General features: G+C 42.2%; 1 protein-coding gene across 2 annotated transcripts in view; it reads right to left on the bottom strand.

The window, feature by feature from the left end:
* The window catches only part of TLN2 (talin 2), a 173,151-nt gene extending 160,269 nt beyond the window's left edge, over positions 1-12,882 (bottom strand). Inside the window, exon 1 of one of the 2 annotated variants that reach the window (XM_032194875.1) lies at positions 12,822-12,882. The gene's annotated coding sequence lies outside the window, so the exon portion shown is untranslated. The remainder of the gene's footprint in view (positions 1-12,821) is intronic. The other variant, XM_032194876.1, reaches the window with a different exon arrangement.
* Between the last annotated feature and the right edge of the window lie 2,883 nt (positions 12,883-15,765).

Raw genomic sequence — 15,765 nt, 5'->3', positions numbered from 1 at the left:
AGGCTTGTTTTTAGTATTAGCACCAAGCAATTGAAATACATGCTCCCTATTTAGAGTAGCAAAAGGAGAATCAAAGAGCAGCTATCTGTCCTGTGATCTGCCAACCATCAAAGAAAACAGCTTTTTACAGAGGCCAAGTGCTCTATCCCTGATAACTGGACACTGAATTTGTGAGGGTTTGTTGTTGTTGATTTTGTTTGCTTCTTTCTTTCTTTTTTTTTTTTTTTTTTTTAAATGGCATTCATCTGAAGTCTTGAAACACCTAGTTGAAGAGACAAAATTATTGAAGTTGAGGTATAATAGGATTTGCTCTTCTCAAAATAGGAAAATAGGACAGTAACTGCAGCAGTGCTTGCAGGCGTTCATTTTCCAGGGAATGACACCTTTATTTTTACAGGCTGCACTCCAGTATGCAGCTACTAAATATTTTGGGAGTGTTTACCACATCAACAATTGGGGAGGGTGGAAGGAAGGCAAGAAAATAAAGGAAAAACACGTACATATTTGCCCTAAAAATTAAAGCTTCACAAATAAGAAAAAACAGGTATTTAAGAAACAAAAGATTAACACCAAAATCCAAGAAATGTATTTCTGAGTTTTGCAATAAGTAGTAACAAAGGCTAACAGACTTTCATCTTAAGTATACATGATACAGTTACAGTGCACCAAAAAATGGGCTCCTCATATTCCAAGTACAAGTCAAAATTAACAAAATCTTAAAGCTTCCTCTTTTTGCCGCTAAAAATGAACAAGAAAGTTAAAAGCACACACATAACAGCTCATCTTAACTAAGTTTAACAGAATTTGAACCTATAAAATGCTAAACAACACACAAGTAGAGAGCATGCCAGATGCTAAAAGCCTCCCAGTCAAAGTGATATTAACACTCAGGAAGCTGAAAGAAAATATACTAAAAGTTACACATCACTGCAAGATGAGGTCAATTATATCCTCTTGAATACAAAGGAATACACTCGCAGGTAAAATGGATACAACACACTTTTAATCTTTCCCAAATTGCTAGCTATCAAGACAAAATACCATTAGCTACACAACCTAGCTCAGTATCATTAGGTTTGGTTTTCAATATTTGTTGTGATAGATAGCAATTCACCCATGAAGGTTAAAAGCTGCACTTTCATTATCAAAAAATAGCTAATTTGTCACGTACAGCATCATCAGTAACAAGTTCTTGAACAAGTATTGCCAAAGTGGTTTTCGGATTATTAGGCCAGTACTTTGGATATCTGAGCCTATAATAAGATGGGCTTCAGACGTTCTTAACCTAAAACGCCAGTGTTAAATGTTATATAGTCTTCGTTTTATCCTGCTAACAAATAGTTTCATAAAAATATGTTACTACATTTGAATTATACTTTTGGTAATTCCTATTCAGTGATACCATGGACACAACTGGATTCTGAATGTCAGATGTACAGGAAACAAATCCCTACTACAGTAATGTTAGGCATGGCATCTGTTGAATACACTTAAAGTAACATCTATCATCAGCCAAACCTGATGGGGCACATCTGGAAACTGTTTGCTTTTTTTTTTTTTTTTTAAATTTACTTATGCAACAATTTGAAAATATTGTGCTAAGTTGAGGACTTAGACTGTAGCATGTATAACCACATCAGTCCTGCCCACATGGCTACCCAGCTCTGATCCCCAGCAGTGCCCTGGAATCCACAGTTGGCTACATGCGAAAAGAGCGAAATATCAAGTGACGGGAGAACTTGGCCTTAAACTACCAAGCTCACTTTTCCCAGAGAGAGAGAGAGAGAGAGAGAGAGAATGAGAATGCGGAAACAAAAAATAGATGCCAGTGATTCATTGATAGAGGGTGCAACGGTTCTGCGTACTTACAGGTACACAGATTCCCCTTGTATTTCAAAGACTTCAACTGCTTCCACGGATAACAGAAAAACTGCATTCGATAGAAGAGAACATCATAAGTATATGTGACAGAAAACACAACTTGACCACCTCATGAATAATCTGCACTGTCGTCAAGCATAGTAACAGTCATAAGACAAGGGTAGCCCTACCTTCTTAAAATACAATCAAAAAAGCTTTCTTTGCTTGAATGCTACTGCAGTCCTTCTTACAAATATCAAGTGTAAACCAGTTTTGCATTGTATATGCAGTCTTCCACATTACCTAGAGATGCACTTTTCCAAGTTGTAAACCTAAATCCTTACATCCTAGGCGTAACCTAGGGCCCTAGCAAGTTGAACACCATTTTTCTTAGTGTTCACGATCCTGTAGTTGCTACTGAGCCCTGTCAAACTTCATTTTGCACTTCTATCTTGTGTAATTGTTAGCAACACCTCAATAAACAAACAGTAAGCACAAACACCATTGCACAGCTATTCCAGTAGGACTAGAACTTGGAACAACCCCATTCAATGAGAGATGGTATCAACACACTTCATTTGAAGTTAGAAGCATGGAAACCACCTCCTATCTACACCTTGTTTTATGTAACACTAAGTTGCTATGTATTTGAAACCATTAAACAGAAGATACAGCAGGACAACAGAAGATACATGAAACAATTAGATTCTTTTCCTCTTTTCCTGATTCGGGGATTTCAAAGCCATGTTACTGACAAATTCATTTTCTGTGCTACTTGGTGAGCACTGCCTTTGGCCTATATATTTCTTCCAAACACCCAAGAAAGACTGCTTCTTTGTTTAGCTGCATGAGACATTAACTATTGCAAGACTTGCTGCCAAACAAGCCAAGAGACCACTTGAAACCACTAACTGTCAATATAAGCAAACTTAAATTGTAATCTATTATACTCATAAGCTGCAGCACTCTGCAGACTTTTCCAGACCATCTCAGAGCAGTATAATCATCAGCTTATTTCCTCCAGCACAAGAAAATCAGACTCCTCTAAAGCAAAGGCATTTCAAATGCTTTAGTTCTTGACTCATCCCACTAGGAAGACACACCACTGTATCACTCATTTGCAGTATAACACTGAGATGAGAGAACCTTAAGATCAAGGCTTAGCCAATTTTTATTATTAAACAATTAGATGGTTAAGCACACAGTCTTTAAACCTCACCCCCCTTGAGTGTAAACAACAGCCACTATCTGCTCATGTATCCGACATATAATTTCAAGTTTACATAATACAGAAATCGTCTTTGACAGAACTTCTATTATAGTCAAAACCTTCCTAAAAGGTATCCTCTTTACATAAAGGATTTTGCAGAAGAGGTGAGAACCTTTTCCCTTCTGCGTGCCAAAGAAAGCCTTCCAAAGTAGATGCAACTAAACAAGGAGAAACAAATGCCTTAGTCTTCACACATCTAACCGTGGATATCTCCAGAAAGCTGGTTATATGTCTCTGGACACCACACACTTAAAAGAGGCCAATGCTTATTGATTGTATGCCCTTGATCCCCACTTTATTTCTTGAATAAATATCAAAGCTGCAATGGAAACCAAGGGTTGCTGGAAATGCACATTTTTAGCTTTTGAAATTCTGCTCTGAATTCACTCTAATAATTATTAGTCAGGACTTGCATCTTTCACATGACACTACTACTTTTTTTGATGAACACAAACAGATCCTTTGTTATAACCCCTTGAATTTCCAGGGTAAAGAACTAGCACCAGGATTCTGCAACACCATTCACATCTCACTTCCTTGTTCCCAAGACTTGCATTACCTAATCAAAGTATGCTGAACAGTAACACAAGTTCACTTGTTGACATTCTTCGCCAAACCATATCACCTGAAGTTTTTTATACAAATACTTCAGTCTGGCCCCATTTTGAAGAAAGAGTTGCTTTCATGCAAGCATTCCTTAAACCCTAAAGAACAAAAACCAAGAAACAGAAGGAAAGGGTAACCTCTGCCCTACTTGTTCCAGCTCCACTATCACATGTGCCCATTGTTTCCCTACCTAGTGGTCACTGACACACTCACAGTGCTCTGTCAACCAGCACTGTCCAAGCCTAGATCCAACCAGCTGCTTCCAAGAGTCACGCTTCTTAGACAAGCTTTGTTGTACAACTACTAGGTCTTCATTAGCGTAGTACTCAGTAAGTACCCAGTTACATACTACCTAATTGTGGTACAGAGTAACGAGCATTTTCCTACGCGCATTTGAATATTCTGTAAGTATTGTCAGAAGAAAGCTTTTCTAATTCTAAGCCAGTTGGAGACATCTCAAACATGAATTGCTAGAATTTCCAACAGCAAATTCCCAACAAGTACAAATGTTTCAAGTATCTCTAAATTGACCAGGCAGAAAAACAAACAAACAAACAATTGTCCTCTAATGAACACCAAGGAAGATGGTTTTACCTGAAGGAAGGTAAGCATCACTTGCACAACATGTCTCCAGAATCTTGACTCACCTGACATGTGAAGTAGCACCCACAGCTGCTTCCTGCTATTCTTACCCATTCCGAATGAGGGAGAGAGGGATCCCAGAGAATAAATGTATAGAACAATGTCACAAAAAATATGGTAAACTGGGGACTCTCCTCTTAAAAAACAATTTAACTCTAAAAGGAAAAAAAAGCCTTTAAGAAATACATGTTGGTACCACATACTCACTACATTGAAACAGACTTTCTAGAAGTTAAGATGATTGCTTTCACTGTCTGATCATACTAGTACAAAGACTACTTCAGAGGTAGTAATGCAATTTTATTTTAAATAACGTAAGGTACAACTTGAGCAAGAAATTTTAAGTATAGAGTCAAGGAAATAAAAGATCAATACCAATCAGTCAATACCAATTGCACTATACTGCAAATCTTCTGTCTTTACAAAGCTACAGTTAAAAAAAAAAAAAAAAAAAAAAAAAAACACAAAACAAAACAAAAAACTGCTCTCTTTTCTTTTACCCATGTATTTTCTGTCCTCATTCTAAATTTTTCCTTTGGTTTTATGAGGTTCCTTGTAAACAACTGAAAAAGCAACTCCCTCCTTAATCTTCCCTTTTTACCGAAGGGACTTATCAGCAAGCCCACCTTGCTTCTGCATCCTCTCCAGGGACTGAAGTTGTGTTTAATTCCTTACAACTCCCATGACAGCTACGAAAAGCTGAGCTGTACATGCAGAGATACACTTATTGGGTGGGTACCAAGACGGTATTGCCGCCTGATAGCAGATGTTTAGCAGGTACTTGAAACTTATCTTTAAGGGAAGCTCTGTAGCCTAAGGCAAGATGAAAACTACATTGTGTTGGCCAACAAACAAACTGAGTTAAGAATTACTGTCCTGTCTTAGAAGTCCTAGACAAAAGAAAAAAATACTTCAATTATTTAGGAATGCTTACTTCTAAAAGTTTATGCGGCATGACCTGAGGCCACACTTCACAAAGGCGTGATCATTAGAATTTGTTTGTTAACACAACACACAGGGGTCACACTACTGAACAGCCCATTTAAAGTACAAGAATGCGAGGCAAGCGAAGACAAGGAATTCTAACCAAGGAAATGCACAAGTGGTTTAGGGCCCTCTGTAGGGACCCTACAGATGATCTTATTCATCTCATCTCGCTTGAAAAGCGTTGCTGCATGCAAAGATACTGTGGCAGATTTGTTTTTTTCCTTCAAAATTCATGTGCATCAACCAGCAGGATCAATGCATGGCTAGCAGCTTTTCTAATATGCAGCTATACAAGAATACAGGATCCTGAACACCTCAGTTCAACACCTGAGCAAACAGACTTCAAATCCCCCTTCCCACTCTGCTTTGATCATCAGTATTTGAACACAATAACTTCTGTTTAACCATGACTACAACACTACTCACGGCTTCATCGGTAGCTTGCGAGTTACCATGTAAGGAAATGGGTAATATATCACTTACACTAGAACTCGATCTCACAAAGTGAGGCAAAAAAAAAAAAAAAAAAAGTTTTTTTGTTCATGTGTAGGGCACACAAAGCAAGAAGTAGCACCCAAAGCTGCAGACTAAAATTAAGTTCTGGAAGTTAAGAACAAGCAAGTGATCTTACCCCACTGCAAGACCGTGAAAACGCAGAAACCCACACTGATGGGCTATAGCATGCCATCACCATCCCACCAATTACAGAATTAAAAATACCTCATATGGTCAAGGCTTGTCAGACAACCAAGCATGGTAAACTGTATAAAGCAATGCTTTATCAAGACCAAACGACAAGGAGCTAAAGACAAAGTATTAATCGGACTAAGAGAACATGACTTGAACCTCCATGAACAAACAAACAGATAATTTTTTTTTTTTTTATCAAAACAGGCACAAGTTACTAACAAAGAGCATCCCTTGTTCCAGACTGTTCATAAAACCAATAATCTCTGGTTTGGAGCTGGGCTAACAGTACTCCTTGTAACAACCTCCTCTATGGAAGGGGAAAAAAAAAGCCTCAACCAAAGAAAACTCAAGTATCTGGTTAAAACAGGGTAGTTAGCATGCTTAGGAAGCAGACTACTCAAAGTGATTTAATACGGATGTACATGTACACACACACCGAGCAGCTGCCGAGCTTTGTGTTAAGATGACTCTTACAGAAGTTCCCAAAGCAACTTCATAAAAAGTTGATAATTTTATTAAGCACCAGATTCCCTAACACTAATGAACAGAGCAACTATTGCAGAAATGGTTGGCTAGCATGGCCAGTATCAGGCCTGCCTGATTCCACGATTTCATCCCCAAGTGGTACAGCTGCTGAGTATTTGTCACCTGGAGTGGCCTGCAGCGTTCTTAGCACAGCACTGGCCAGACACCGCAGGGTTTGCCATGAATTGCCTACAAAGTAAAGCATGAAGACAGATAATACAATTCCAAATGCATGGTTACCGTGATCCCCAGACACAGAAAAAAATAACACACCATAACACTGCTAGGCACACTCAAAACCCTGCAACATGAAAAATTCCCAGGTTTTATCTGATTTGCACAGCTGGACTTGTAAACCATACTGTGCCACTACATGGTCAGCTACTAAACGTAATTCTTTTCCTCGAGATCATCAAGCTTCATAGTATTGTTTTCCATGGCACTTTTTGGTACTTAGAGACTTGGTGTTAACATGGGATGGTTTCTTGTGATCACTACCATGGGATCTCTCAAGCCTGGACCATTTTCTTTCAGGAACAGCTACGGGTCTCCCCATAAGAGCTGAGTATCTGCTTCTTCTGGAACGAGGTGGCTGTCTTGGACAACACAACAGGGCAGCATAGAAAAGGAGGAAAAACTCAAGCATCCATGTTCTCCAACTACCACAGGCAGTGCAATGGATACAGGTAGCATCTCTAGGAAACTATTTCCTGCTCCTGGGAAGGGTTCGTTCTGTTTAGCCCCTGGCCTTTGTTTTCTTGTATCTCAAGGGACAAAATGTCACTCACCCATATAGAACCCATGAATCCATTTGAACTTATCCCATACTTAACTATATCTTCTACACGCAGTGGCCTTAGACAAGGCCCATCTAACTCATTGCAATCCCCTTTCTGTCCTCTTGGTGCCTGGGTTTGTGCTTTCGCTAATGCACAGTCTGGCCTCTCCTACCTCACTAGGCAAAATCCAGTTAATCTCGCTTCCTGCATGGGTTTTTCTTCTGTACATTCAGTTATGTTTCTCTTGGCATCCTCAGCTGCTTTTAAGTCTGGTTAGCATCATGCTGCAGCTGAACATGGAATTAGGCAATTCACCTACAACCACACTGACCCAGGCCTTACCTACAACCGCAAAACCAGCCAATGATTTTTTTTAATTTTTAATTCAAAATATTAACATTTTCCAGGGTAGGTGCACATAAGACCTTGGGTTCTCCTCTGGGGACTGTACACCTTAAGCTAATGCACATAACATTTCCCAGGAGTGCTATAAACATCACAACAAAATTATCTCATTTCCCACAGCCTTTGCTGTTTTAAAGTGAAGCTGGGCATTTCTCTCTCCCTCCCCGTAGTAGTTCCTTCAGTGATATTCTGGCTCAGGAGGCCTGCCACTATTTCTTTCTGCTTGACCCTGCAGTCCTGCCATGCAGCAGCAGCGAATACTCGATCCTTTCCCCAGGTAACTCAGATACCTCTTGCCAATGGGAAATGTTTCCTTAAACCAGGAACAAAAATTAAGACAAGAAAATTTGTGGCCAAAAACAGGATGATTACAAGGAAACACAGAACTTGCAAGCTACAGGGAAATGCAGCATTCAAGTTCTGATTCCTGACCTCATTTATTCATATATCCATCTATAGGCCCATCGATGGATTTCAATTCTGTCCTGTTATTTCAACATTTTTATCCTGTCTAATGCACTGTGTATTAGTTCTACACCACCATCACATTGCTACCACCACCCCTCCAAATCGATTATTACCGGTCTTTTCTTCAACACAGTTGAATTATCAATTCTGCCAAAAATTCATTCCCTGATTTCCTTCTCTGTCTCTCCAGCAAGTACCACCTTGCTGTTTCCTGTAACACAGTACTTGGCATATTGAAATTGGACAGTCAAAGATAAGAGGTACTTCCCATCAATGCCTTTAGGGCTAATTAATGTTTCCACTAATACACATTCAAGCCTGATTTTTACCACCAGTAAGTTTTCAAGATTGTTTTACGCTTATGTATTTTGTCTACATTTGAACTTTAAGTATCACATTCCAAAAAATTAAACAGCTTTCCCATTAGTACATACCACCTCTGTATATCGACTACATTAAAAGCTAGATTCCACGTATCTGCAACAAAGGCAAACGTACAATATTACAGATACCAGCTCCCAAGAAAAATAACAGATCGTTAGACACAAATATACAAGCATATGTGTGCTAAGAAAATCCCTATGCAGCTCTGAAGGCCTTCCTCAACTGAAGACAATCCTATCATTTAAGTTCTCACCCCACTCAACACTGACACACTGCAGTAACAAACACTTCTACCTCAGCTGATAGAAATGTAAATTGTTATTCAGCTTGAAAAACTGAATGTCCCATATAGTACCACTAATTCTTCATCACCCTAATGGTTATTTGCTGTGATTTAGAAGAGTGAAACCCTCCTGGCCTCTTCCTGTGTTAAATGTCACTTTTCTATGGAAATAAAATCTCAGCGTTACAAAAGCTGCCAGACAGAAAGACCCAAGGTTCATTTACAATTCACTTCAGTTGCCACTTTCTTCCTGCTGCCCAAACGCAGAAAGATGAGCTACCTACAGAGAATGCAAGTGAGGCAGTTTCAAGTGCCTGTCTGACCCACCTTGGCAGAAATTCAGCTGGTTGCTGCCAAGTAAAGGGACTGCGAGTAAGAAGTCAACAGCATAGTACTGTAAAGATATTTTAAGACAAGACTTATTATTGTATGGCCACCCTCATGTTGTCAAGTCAGTCTGTGTTCTCTGGCTTTATGAATATGCTTTGGCAAAAAAGCACTGGAGCTTTGAGAATTGAGGGGGTGGATCTCAGGGGATGGAATACCAACTTGCAGCTGGAAGTGGGAAACATCAAAATGTTATCACAATTGCTTTAAGTATGCAGGCTAATTCAAACTCAATTCCAATATAATCATGTGTGCACGTAACACGCCCAGGGAAAAGATTCTCTGCCACTACCATGAAATGGGTTTTCAGCAGCATTAGCAGGTACAGAAATCAGCATTCACAGTTACAAGATTAACACAAAAACTAACCACAGGCTCATCGCCAAGCCTCACTTGAAAGGCATCTGCCTATTGCATCCAGAGATAGAAGGCCACAGTTTTCTAACAACTGAGCAGGCCCAAAATTTCAGCATCGTGAGGATCAGCCTTGCATTTACAGGTCTAAGTAGCTCAGTAAAAGATTCTCTCTTAAAATCAGTAAAAGATTATCTCTTAAAAAGAGATGTGATGTCCATACTCCTAACAGTCTCATCCAGGGATAAAAAGACCTTAACTATTCTGCCTAACAGAAAAAGGAAAAAAAAAAAAAAAAAAAAAAAAGCTCTGCTGTTTTATTTGCGTTGTCCCTGCCACCACAAGTTCTTCAGTTCAATTTACTTATTGTTCTTATTACCACATGTGGTCAAAAGGAAAACTCACTAAGGAAAACCTGGCATTCTCCTTTGGGTACAAACAGACAAAACTACCAGAAACAACTTCAACTACACACCAGCAACATGTGTTCTGACTGACATACCGCAATGCAAAAGCAAACAAATGAAACCTAACATGCAAAATATTACACACTGAGACAGCCTCCCCCCCCTGCTTTGCAACAACACCCAACCATTTTGTTTGCTCTTCTCAATTTGCATCAGCATTCTATTGTCTGCAGACACATGTATAAACAGACTTGCCAAATCTTTAAAGGATTCATGAGCAGGGAAAAAAATGAATTTTGGAAAGCTGGATTCAGTGCTCTCACACATCTCTCCCCTTCTTAATGTGCAAAAGCAACATCTGGATGAGAACTTAGCAAGAAATTTAGTTTATTTAAAAAAAAAATCAGGATGTCTACACATTTGGCAGTTTGTTGAAAACCCCAAAGTTTAGAGAGGAGATGAGGATTACTTCAAACGTTGTTTTTGGTATTTTAATGCTAACATTATGTCTTGGAATGATGGTTCAGCAAGCAGCATTGCCCACATCTCATCACGAACACACAGTATTGCTATTGCAGCAGCTGTCAGACCCTAAAATGCCACAACAAGGAATGGAGGTGGATGTCTACTCCTGTCTAGCTGTAATGACTAATTAAGTGCTGGCATTTTTGGAAGCTGCCCAGACCTCACATTTGCACAGATTTGATAAACATATATTCTACAGGTAAGCATACTAAGTGACATAGTCCAACTACGCATGCTTCAGAACATCCTTGCTATGCTGGGTCAAGTCTTTCCAGAGCAATATCGGATAAAGTTTTTTTTTTTCACAGCAAAAAACAAGTCATCATGAAGATTATGCAGTTCAAGCAATGCCATGGCCAGATACTTCTGTCAAGCCCACACCTCCCTCTCCAAAAATAAAAAAAGAATTGAATAGACTGCAGTGCTATTTTACAGTAATCAGTTATATTTTTAACTACAGATGCATTTCCTAATGTAAGTAGAATTTGGTGATTAGATTAGTTGGCAGATCATGAAAGAAGTCTAAGAAAAACTGCACAGCAAACCAAGCTCAGAGTTAAAGTACTTAATCCTTTGCAGTTCAAATGCAAATTGATGTTTCTCAGCATCTTCTACTCCTATCCAATCCATCACATACACACCCCTCAAAAAAAACCTCTCGCCCTCTGAGGCACTACTACAGTGCAATGGCAACGTTTCAAATCAACTTAAATTAAGCTGTACCACATTCCATTACATGATATCATGCAACAGATGTTACTCTAAGAACACACAGGACAATTATTCAGAAGCATTCAGGGCAAAGTGCTATAATTTGGATGATAAAACAAATGGATATCCTACTAGAAATTGTTATACTCATTATCAAGTCTTACACAAAGATTCAAAACTTAAATGTTGACCAAGTTTGTCACAGCTAACACGGAGACTTAGACTCACAACCAGAAACAAGAGCTCTTCTCCTATTTAGGCTCAATAAAAATGGGAAAGCTGGAAGAAAATTCAGCTTAATTCTCTAGCTCTGCAGTACCAGTGAGCTAAATGAACTGTTGTTAAACTGATATGAAAAACACTTGCCAGAAGCAAGAGGCTTTTTCCTAGCTCTGTGGTAGCCTTCAATCACAAGGAACTGCCTCAAATATTTCATATTTTGAAAGATAAAGCAAAAGTAGCAGTTCAGACAACGTCAATCATCATCAACCTAGCTAACAGGTGCACCGTCTGACCATTACCTCAAACAAATGGTAAAGTTTTTCACTTACTACGATTTGTAAGGTATTCTTAAAACTAACACTGGAAGCTTTCACCTATACTTAGAACACATGGACACACACATAAAAATACATGTTGCGGTACATAAGCAAGAGCAATCTGGTAGATCTGTTGTTTGTTTGCTTTCTAATCATATGGGCATTTTCCATAGTTAATGGGCTCTCTCAACCATGCAGATCTGATGCTTTGAAGTACCATGCTTTCAAACCCAGAGTTGGCCTTCTGGCTTGAAATTTAACATGGCTCAAACTTGGCTCTAAAACACAGCTCTGTAAAATAAGCTTATAAAAGAGCTGGAGAAAAGCGGGCAGCTATTTAATCTGACAGAGCTTTTGAATCACTGACCATTCCCATGGTCTTTCCAGCTAGACACTGCAGCAGTGTTTTGACACAAAACCCGATGCAGAACCCAAATAAATCAAAGCTGCCGGTCGGCACGGCAGAGCCCCTCGGAAGACGAAGACAGCAGGAGCCCCAGCTGCAGGACAGGCGCTGCGCCCAGCCCGGGGCGGGTTCCCCCCGAGGCACCAGCACATCCCGCAGCCACGGGGCAGGGCGGCCCGGCAGGAGGAGGGTGCCCGGGCACGGCGGGGAGGCACGGGGGGAGCACCGCGCCGGGCAGCCCGGGGCGAGGGACAGCCGGGGAGCAGCGAGGCTCAAGGACACCCACACACACACACACACACACGGAGCTGCATGCACGGCACGATCGTCCTTGTGAGGCCGTCGCTTGCAGCGTGCTGCGAGCACAGAGCTTTCTCCCCCCGCCGCCGCCCCCCACCACCCGGCCGCAGCCCCGAGGGAGCCGCTCCGGCCCCGGGGCACGGGGCTGCGGTGGGGCAGCGCCACCGGGACGCGGCAGCTGCCCCCTGCCCTGCCCTGCCCGCAGCGGGCTCGGAGCCGTCCCCTCCCGGCGGCTCGGCTCGGCACGGAGCGGGCACCGGCGGAGCAGGACGGGGGTCCCCGCGGGCTCCTACCGGGAACGGCGTGGTTGCGGCGCTGCCGAGCCCCGAGCCCCGAGCCCCGAGCCCGCCGCTCTCCTCCTCCTCCTCCTCCTCCTCCTCCCTTCCCGTCCTTCCTCGCCCCGCTCCCGCGCCGCCGCCTCCCGCAGCTGCCGCCGCTGCGGACTCGAGGCGCAGACCCCCGGCGGGGGGGGGGCAGGAAGCGCGTCATCACTCCGGGACCGCCCGGCCCGGCCCGCAGCCCCGCAGCCCCGCGGCCCCGCCGCCCGCCCCCGGGCCCGTACCTGAGCGCTCCGCAGCGGCCCCGCGGCCGCCGCTGAGGCGATGTGGGCAGCGCCGCTGCCGCCCTGCCCGCCCCCAGCCGCGCTCCCCGGCCGGTCCTGAGGGAGGAGGAGGAGCGGGAGGAGGAGGCAGGGGGAGCCGGGCGCGTTCCTCCGCCAGGACGAGGAGCCCCGGGACGGGGACGGGGACGGGGAGGCGACGGCTGCCAAGCACCTGAGCACAGCCGCAGCGATCTAAACCGCCCACGGGTCTTGCGTGAAGCGCTTGCAACGCCACCGGCGAGAACTTGGCTGCTGTGGTTCCACAGGAGGGGTTTGGGGCTCCTCAGAGGGTCCTGTTTTAACTGTGGCACTGCCCTCACGGCTGGACAGGTGGTTTCCATGCCAACACCTGTATGGGAAAGGAGGCGACTGCAAACCCAGTCCCTCGCGTGAGCTACTTGCATGCACACCGGGGCCTCTGTCAGTGAATCCGCTACAATTCAACATCCCACAGCCAAACATGATGAAGCCTTCCTTGTTCGGCACACAGATCAGCTTCGCCATCACAAAATACATGACGGCCACGCCAACGTTGTTCCTGTGCTGTGTTACTTTGTTTCCTGGCCACAATACTTCAAAAGAAAATTCCTCAAGCTCGTTGCTTTACTTCACTGCATTGCCTTTTTCTGCCTCATTTTTTAACCCTTCTCTAGCCTGCATGTTCATGCACATACCAACACGCAAGTTCTAGACTATTGCTCATTTTGGACGAGTGCTCTCCTGTGGTCTCCCGGCCCGACTGCTCACAGGAAGGCCATGTAAGCCTCTGTACCACAATGCCCCCCAGACCTCCTCTTTGAAATGCCAGCAAAAATACCAAGCAGTGAAATGTTCCTGTAGTATGCAGTGCAATGATGGGACCAGGCTAGCCTGTACCAGTTCAGTTTCTGGCTACTCCCAGCCCATCTGTGTGTCTGGACCCATTTACTGCCTAATGTCTTTGCAACCAGCCATTGACTTGTTTTGCAGCACATAACTTTTTTTTTTTTTTTTTTTTTCCCCTTTTTTGCTTGTACAGTACAGTAATAATTCACGAGAATAATATTATAAAATATATAGTAATATAAGAATAATGTTCTAATAATAAATTAGATCTATCAATCTGCCATTTGAGGATCCAGCTTTTGTTACTCCAGTAATAAAGAACAGTCCTATTTTCACTGCAGTACAGTGGATATAGAGATGGACGTGAAAATGCTTACATCAGTGTACTCGTGTAAACTTCTCTAGCATTTCTAGAAATCTTTTGGCCTCTCATTTCACTTCTATTCAGTCTGCCACTGGTTTCCTGGAGTACCATTAAACCAATTCTACCAGTCATACCTGCTGAGTTTGAGATCTGAATATCTGCATAACAAAATGATCTCTTGAGATTAAATCAGATGTCAGTCACAGTTACCAGCCATGACAAGTAAAGTTTATGATTTGTAATGACATGAGAAAAATAAACTTTTTTTTTTTTTTTTAAGAATTTTTTTTTGCTTTACCTGTATTCAGACACATTTGTAAAATTGAAACACTCTATCAGGCATCTGACTTTACTTCTGAAGTTATGTTTTCCTTCCATCTCAGCTGTTCTAATGCTTTTCCTTTCCATCTCCCTAATCATCAAACCCCAGAGCCTTAACAGTAAGTGTGCTAAGTGTGCTGTGTACGTTGCCAGAGCAGAGATACAACAACCTTACGTGCTCGTACAAAACAAACTGGGACTGGCACATGCACATCAGGGATGCTCTCCAGTGGTTGTCAGGTAGGAGAGTAAGGCTGGGGACATTCCTTCAGCTTGGGAGGCAGATGTTAGGCAATCCCCCAAACCAGAGGAATTAAACAGCTACACAAACTATCCATAAATGCTGTCTTACCTGTTCATAGCCCTGTGATAATCCTGATGAAAATATTTTAGGCATCTGCTACTTAAAATAGCCCATGGATGACAGCAATTCTGGCATATTTACTGATGTTTCAGGTGAAGCAGAACTTAGTCAAGCATGCATACAGGGGCCTTCAATGAGGTGTGCTATAAACAGTTTTCTAATCTGTCATTTCAAATACATTTTAAATCACTATCTCAGAACACATCCATTAAAATGCAACATGAATCATCCCCAAGCATGTAAATTGGATTGCGTGTGTGTGTATGAGTGTGCGAATCAGCATATGCATTTCCACTGTGGTATGGCAGATTGAGAAAACTGACAGTGATAAAATAACCTTCTCCCATTATATAAATGAGTGTTCTGCCATTTACTAAAATAATTCAAACACCTCAGTGGAAATGATGTCACTTAAAAGGCTCGGGAAGCAAAATTCCAGCAAAATAAACTGCTTCGGAAAAGAAAAAAACAACAAACAAACAAAGAAACAGAAACAGCTGGTTAGAAGAAGCTGGGCTAAGCTGTAACCAGACTGATAACTGCATTAGGTTTGGACAGATGAACTTGAAAGAGATAGCTTAAAAACAAAAGGGGGGGGGGGGGGGGGCATTTATGCTGAGTCAAAATCATTCTTGATGAGCAAAGTCAGGCAAACATCAGTACTGTCATTACTACTTTAGCATGAGGAGACAGTGATATTAGCAGGGCACTGACTGCACTAACAGTCTTTAATTGCTCTGACCTGCCTCACCTGGGGTCTTC

The sequence above is a fragment of the Aythya fuligula genome, chromosome 11 (genome assembly GCF_009819795.1).
Source record: "Aythya fuligula isolate bAytFul2 chromosome 11, bAytFul2.pri, whole genome shotgun sequence".
Lineage (NCBI taxonomy): Eukaryota > Metazoa > Chordata > Aves > Anseriformes > Anatidae > Aythya > Aythya fuligula.
The sequence above is the reverse complement of the archived record's forward strand: the minus strand, read 5'-3'. Positions and strand labels throughout refer to the sequence as shown.